This window comes from Pieris napi, chromosome 1 (genome assembly GCF_905475465.1).
Source record: "Pieris napi chromosome 1, ilPieNapi1.2, whole genome shotgun sequence".
NCBI classification, from domain to species: Eukaryota; Metazoa; Arthropoda; class Insecta; order Lepidoptera; family Pieridae; genus Pieris; species Pieris napi.
In genome coordinates this window covers 10913226-10921207 of record NC_062234.1, presented here as the reverse complement: position 1 = coordinate 10921207, position 7982 = coordinate 10913226, and the positions used below count along the sequence as shown (strand labels likewise).

General features: G+C 32.4%; 2 non-coding genes across 2 annotated transcripts; both read right to left on the bottom strand.

The window, feature by feature from the left end:
* Window positions 1-454: 454 nt before the first annotated feature.
* On the bottom strand, window positions 455-526 carry Trnap-ugg. The gene has a single exon. It is a non-coding gene; the product is annotated as a tRNA-Pro (tRNA).
* Window positions 527-6356: 5830 nt separating this feature from the next.
* On the bottom strand, window positions 6357-6428 carry Trnap-ugg. The gene has a single exon. It is a non-coding gene; the product is annotated as a tRNA-Pro (tRNA).
* Window positions 6429-7982: the final 1554 nt, after the last annotated feature.

Below are 7982 nucleotides of genomic sequence, written 5' to 3'. Positions count from 1 at the left end.
TTATTGTAAATACCCTTTGTTGAAAGCAAATGGATAAATTATTGGAGTATAGAATAAACAAGTAGGTACTTATCTCAAAAGAAATTTTGGACAAAACAACAATTCGAGCATTGTGAAAAATATTGATAAAATATTTGAATAATTAAAGCCGCGAAAACCTCCAGCTGACACTATAAATGATTTGCTAAGCATTTTTTCGGTTGTTCATTGAATTCATTAGAGATCGGGCAAAGAGAATTAACATAATAAATCTACAAGGGTCCATCAATCAAGATGACTTCATTCAAGGCTTCTAAGCCCTCACTTTCATCTGGACTTTCCCGAAGTCAATGATAATTACGCTTTTGTTAAACAGTCGTAAAAATATTGTGCGAAAAATATTAACTTGGATTTAAATGATTAATTATCTTACATTACCGTCAGTTTAGGCGTGTAATTTAAAAAAAAATTAAGCGGGCTCGTCCGGGATTTGAACCCGGGACCTCTCGCACCCAAAGCGAGAATCATACCCCTAGACCAACGAGCCATATGACGTTTCGAAGAAATAATATTATATTAGAAACACATATGTATATAAAAGTAACGTAGTACTTACTTTTACATCACACAATAATTATCTATCTAATATATATAAAATTCTGGTGTCACAATGTTCGTTCCCATACTCCTCCGAAACTGCTCGACCGATTCTGATGAATTTTTTTAAGCATATTCAGTAAGTCTGAGAATCGGCTTCTTCAAACCCTTAAGTGATAAGGGGTGTCAAAACCCAAAAAAAATGTTTTGACAATTTTTTTTGTTTTTATGATACAGCATACAAAAATACAAACAACCATTAATTTTCATCTACCCTCTACGATCAACCCCTATTTTTTTATTATTAGTTAAGAACTTAACTTAAAAATCACAGAAAAACCTAAAAAGTTTTCTTTTCGGAAAACCGAAAAACTTGTACTAAAAGTTAGGCTAAGTAAAATCATATTAAGGATAATCGAAGTTCGCGGGGGCAGCTAGTATTGTATAGATTTTATATAGTATTACTAATTGCATACGTATGCACAGCACTACTTAGCCATATCCTATGAATTCTTGTTTTTTTTTTTGATTTTCGCACTTCTTGCACATTTCCCATAATATTTTTTAACTTGGAAGATATCGCTTGTTAATGAGTTAGTGTTTCTTATCATTCAAGTTACTTATTTTGTACTCATGCTACAAAGTTTTATTAAAACATAAATGAACTATAAAATATGCCAACGAAGAGTATGTGTAAAACAGCACATCTAGTATTTCTGTGAATAGAAGCTTTGCAGATCTAACAGTAATACTTAACAAATTGTAATAATTCCGTAATGGCCTACTCTAGCTATCACTACGGGACAATAGACCATTGTGATAGATAAAAGCTATATGTAGACTTTGAGAAACAAACACCGACCACACTACATTATACACAATGCAAAGCTACCCAAAAAACGCACTTTCGTCGCTCAACGCTTTTTCTCCTTCAGAGGCCCTGTCATCTTTAACCACTTTCTTAAAAAATTTCAATACGATTACAAACTGTATACATACACTAACAAACTTAAACAACATCTACTCAACCTGTCCTATACTGAAACGGAAAATATTCTTGTGCAACAATAGTTTAATTATAAGTAAGTGTTATGTAGAAATTATTATGACAAGTACCTTCAAATGGAAGAGACTATCTGCCCACGACTCAGGGAATCCTAGTGTGGGGATCTTTTTAACTATGTATATTGTATAATATTCTTTTTTATTATGTATAATAAAGTTTTTCTTTCTTAGAAAATTGTTAATAACAAAATCAAATAAATTGTCTTTGGTGAAACGTTGCGGCTAATATTCTTTTTAGGATCCTGGATAGTAGACGTTGTAATTGCTCATTAAAAATATTTAATGATATCTTAAATAAAGGCAAATAAAGCTTCCAGTTTCAAGAAGCGGTAGTTCATTTATGTCATTTTAATTCCGCCATTTCTTAGCTCTCAGAAGCTTTGTTCATTAGCTGCCGCCATTTACCTACGGACTCTTTGAGAGACTAAACTTACTATTAAATGTAAATTCCCGACTTATACTTTGGACATTTACTTTATAATTAAGTACCAGTGTAAGCCTAGTGGTTGAGTGTGATTTTTAACCAGGAGCCCGGAGGTTGCAACCAACAGGATTCTCTTTCTACGTGCTTAGGAAAACATAGTGAGGAAAGAGGTAGCAGACTTAACAAATGCAGAACTATTTAATTAAGGAAGGTTCTATTTTTAATATAAATCTAGGTGTTCCTACTCCCAGATTCTAGTCCATAGCCAGAAGGAACATATAAGATAGATAAGAATATTTTAGTTGCATTAGTTTTTTTTTTAAAAGGCACACTAACGAAACACATACAAACACTTACAGAGAACACATAACATAGAAAACAAGATACATGCATGTGCATCAATAACAAGTGTGCACAACATTTATAGGGAAACATTACAATGATGAAGAGAAAATAACTTCAACATGAAAAGTAAAAAACAAAAGATATATTAAAAAATAATACAAACATGCAATTTACAAATACATATAAAAAAAAAACTATAATTTTCAACTTTGCAATTATCACTATTGGTCACGGATCAACATTGGCTGCAGCATCTTACGCCTGAAGACATGGAGACTGTCAATAAATGGATCTGCTTGGCATGTACTCATTTTAATGTTATAACTTTCGTTACTTACCAATAATTATAAAGACGTCGTCTAAGATTAATAACATCAAAATAGTTCAAGTATTCGTACGATCTTTCAATATGAAAAAACTTAATAACAACTGGGAAACTAATTGGAGTATCTCTTATTAACATCAATGTATCAAATGTTAACTTCAGTTAAATCTAAATATTCAAGCGATATTTTAACTGAGGCATAACGGAGTGGCTCCCCACGAGTTGAGAGGGTATAAAAACAGTTCGAAAGCAACACAAAGTCCGCTCGAGAAATTTACGATTGTAAATAGGGCATTCCATTTGTTTACTTATGGCCGAATAATTCGTTGAATCGGTATAATTACTGGCTTTAAAATGATTTCCCTCGGAATGTAAAGTATAATGCTAAAACATTGAGATGTCCAACGCTCGTCTCTGGCTGTTAATTTTACAGATCCCTGTTTTGTGGGTCATTACAAGTTACAAGAGTTTGTAGAGTCGAAGTGTAATGTATATGTCACCGTAAAATTGTAAAAACCGTTAGATTGTAATCTATCTCGCGAGATTGTAAACTGTCGAAAGATTGTGAACCTCAACGAACTGCTTACAAATTAACGTATTATTATTCGGTAGTTATATGAAATTGTTGGGAAGTAAAATTAATCTGTAATTGACCAAAGAAGTTTGAATGATAACTAAGTTAGTGTAGTACAATCTACCGAATACCGATAGCCGATAACCGATAGATTACAATCTAACGGTTTTTACAATTTTACGTTAACATATACAAACATTATACTTATTATAAAATTGGATAAACTCTCATTTATTTTATTCGACGGGACGGTCTACAAAGGCTGTATAAAAAAATAGAGTCAGTAAGACTATGTATTTGCGTGTTGTAAGAATGTAAGTGCGTGCTCCTATTTCACCATCCTCCTGCTGATAGAGGACAAATCTTTGTTTTTAATTTATTTTATTATCATTAATTACTTAAGATGTCATGTGGAACATGGTGTAATGGTTGCAGCTCTTTACAAATGTTGTATAATACAAAAAACATGGCGATTAAAAAGAGTGGCGGAGAGTTTTTTGCCAGTTCTTCTCTTCCGTTCTACGCCCTTGATTTGAGAACTGGCACTAAATGTAAAATTAGAAGCATTTCATATACATTTCTTTTTTGACGTTCATAAGTGTACATTGCCTACCTGTATGATAAAATGATTTTCGACAATTGAAATAACCATAATTAATGTTGACGTATTTATTATAAACAAAGAACTCGCTTTAAATGTAAAGTAATCAATTTGAGTTTAAAACCAAAATTGATATAGATACAATAATCTGTTCTTGACTATCAGAAGGGTATCTAAAATACAAAACAAATCGATTAAAGGCACATCACACAACCATCGCGTCCAAGCAACCGATAGCAAAAAAAATCATTTGAGGTAGGCAATATCCCGTCCCGTCTTCCAAATGACATAAGGTAGCAGGCACGCTATTTTCTTCTAACGCTATTAAAGAATTCGGTAAAATCAATGCTCCTGTGAATATTTCGTTAGCAAATTGCATTTATGGGTTATTGACCTGTACATTTATGTGTACTGTACAGTCAGGAATCAAATTTGTGTTCTATGAAACCGATATTTTTAATTACGTAAGACTGGTCTTTTAATAAAAGGTCGTTTTAAATCTTATCAAGTTCAAAGCTTTAACAACGAGCAGGGCCGTCTTAAACTAGGCTGGGGCCATTGGGCACACAATAATTTGGGGCCCTTTTGGAAAGTAAAAAAAGCTAATTATAATAAAAAAAAATTACTAAGTATGACCATTTATTATAGGTCATCAAATACAGTATGATATATTATGTCATTAATGATATTAGAATGCTGCTGGTTTTTTGGTTACGATTATGATAACGGTTTTTTTCGAGATCTTCTGTTAACTTTTTTGATTACTGATTTGTGAAAAAAGTGTAATGTGCCCGACAAAAATGTTTTGAGATTAAATGTGGGAGAGAAATTGTCGGTCCTTCGGGGCCCCCTGAGAATGGGGGCCCTGGGCACGGGCCCCGTGTGCCCTTATGGTGAAGACGGTATTGACAACGAGATGTATCTCTTTACATATACCGTTACAATACCATAGATGCGTGTACGTTAAGTATTGCCGTACTATAACCTCATCGTTTTAAATGTTTATTAACTGTATTAAATAATATAATCTAGCCCTCCGTGCTTTAGTTCTTACACATGGCGTCTAAACGGGAGGAGGTTTTTTGATTTCAGGTTGTTAATACAATTACGTTCATTGTATTTAGTAGGAAGAGAAGTAACAACGTATCGGTCGTAGTACCATATTCTATAGCCTAAAGATTATCTCGGCTACTAGACTTTTAAATGCAACATAAATATGTTTTTTTTGTAAGATAGTAACGCGGACCTTTGTTGTACATATAGATGTCTTCTATAACTGTAGTACATCACTTTTCCCTATTGTCAATAGTTTCCGTAGGGAATTTAGGAATCTTTATTCGTATTTTTCACACCTAGGTTTACACTATCGTAATTTCAATGTTCATGAGGAATAAGGTCGGAAAGAATTTTTCAAATAAGTCCTGTTATTCTTTAGCCTATTCAATGCAAGGAAATAATCAAATTTATTATAATATTTTAGACAAAATTACTGCATTAGATTATAAAAATAATTAAATTATAACGCATACTTATAAAGTATATTAGTACAACACTAAAGCTTTTATAAATAGTCCTTAACGTCCCAGTTAAGTTTTCTTTAGCAAAAAAATTCCTTTGGTAAATAACGATTGATAGGAGACGAAGGTTTCACAGGCTAATGATTTGTTTAAGCTATTTATATTTCAATGCAGTAAGATTATTTCCTTTGAAGAGCTGATCACTCGATGTCTTTCACGACGCTTATTAGGGCTTATTTATCTATATTTAATGATTCGAATTTGAAATATACTTGGCAAGAAATCAAATTGTAAATTGATGTATATTTCATGACCCTGTGGCTACAAGTTATACAATAAAATTAGTACTGAAGGAACATTAATTACAATTTCAATTAATTAAAAATGGATAAATTTATAATTCGTACATTTTTAATGTCAATTTATAAAATGTTTTTAATGAATACTGCTACTTATATATGGGTTATACACTGTTGGAATCCTTAGTTTTGTATATTTTCTGTTGTTATCTAATTACAGAACTAAATAAGTAATATTGAATATTTTTTAATAGAAAAAGGAATTTATTAAATAACACGACGTTTCGAGTGCTTTTCAGCATTCGTGATCAAGATTATTGACAGATAATAATTGAATTTGTATTATTATTAAAGCATATGTTATATATATTATGTTGCCATTAACGCCATAGACTTTTATTCTTATTCTAAGGAGTTTTGTTTGCAAATAAAGTAAGGTATTAACGCTTTTATCCGCGAAATAACTTAAATACGCTACACATATTTATATCCTCTGTGGAAAATATGAAATAATTGTTAGTATTTCACATTATATGGCGTCATAAGATTTATAAAATAATGATTTTGTTCAAAATCCGCACTATACGTTATAGCTGGCATACGTAATAAAAACACTTTTGATAAAAAAGCGGGCTCGTCCGGGATTTGAACCCGGGACCTCTCGCACCCAAAGCGAGAATCATACCCCTAGACCAACGAGCCGATTGAGATCAAAGCCTTAAAACAACCTCAGGTTAGTCTGATTAATAGAAATTAGTTTTTTTTAAGTTAAAGAAAATACTACTCTAATACCAGGAAATAGAGTTTAAAGTAATACACAAGTTGTGCGTACGTGTGAAAGTACATACGTGAGGAGCGTCATCAAAACATTCATTTCACGGTAGATATTGAGGACGTTGAAAATGTGAAACAAATGAAGTTAAATTTATATGTATACGCTTTGCTATGCAATTTTGATATAGCTCTTTCAATATCAGAAGTACTGATGTACGCGGACTAAAACTCAATCTTGAACTCAAGTCGTAGGCGATCTGATCAAATCTGCTTTCAAGAACTGTCAAATAATTTTTTGTATTTGAACTTTGAGTATATCGGCTAAGTGGTGTGGATGCAAAAATATAAAAAATACATATTTAGTGTGCCAGACGCACTTACTTGGCTTTTCAATTTCTGACTATTATCAGATCATTATCAGACTTTACGATCTTCACTATGGATTTTTACGTATTCATATACGTAGAAGTTTACTACACAAAAAGTTTCGATTAATTCTAAATACTCCCGCTGCTTATATTTTCCATACAAAAATTTATCGTTAATATATCAACATATGTTCGTTCAATCCTGGTCCTTCAAGAAAAGAGCGTACCAATTTTTAAAAGACCGGCAACGCACTCGCGAGCCCTCTGGCATTGAGAGTGTGGGCGGCGGTCACTTAACATTAAGTGAGCTTCCTGCGAGTTTGCCCCATGTTCTATAAAATAAATATAACGCGGTATGAACAAATTATTCACGTTTAACTTCGTTAAAGGGGATTTAAATCGAATATTATGAAAAAACTATGTTATGAACGAAATCTTTATAAATGTTACAGTATAGAAATATAATGCATGAAATCCCGCGTTATATGGGAGAATACGCGTGTGTACACGAGTGACTGAAATCGCCTAATATGAATATGCGTTATTTACTGGACTTATCTTTGGTATACAATTTGACTGAGACCCGAAGGCCGAAAAGAGTCTAGTACAATTAGATTGATTTTATAAGTGAACTGTGAATGTAGTATGTGGATTTTCCATTTCGACATAGTTAATGACGTAGGTACTTTTCTTTATATAAAATGGAATTCCGCAAGAGATCAGCTATTCGAAGCTAGGTTAATCGTATCTTAGAAGGTTTCATCGCAGAACGTGGGATCTTTATGTACTGTGATTTACATTACATTACACATGAAATGGATAGTTTTAAATTGATGAATTCAAATAAAATCATTTATCAAGTCCAGTATATATATTCACTTATAATACCACAAGAGCTTCAAAATTATCGGGTATTTCCCGATAGGTTCGTTGCAAATATTAACAATTAATATAACAATTAATATTAACAATTAATATAGTCGTCATGACGACTATATTAATTGTTTTATACACTATATTTGTTTGCAGGGAACCTTGAGGGAAATGGCCGATAATTTTGAAGCTCGTGTGGTATTCGGGGGATTATTTTTCCGACCCAAATGTCGGCCAATAC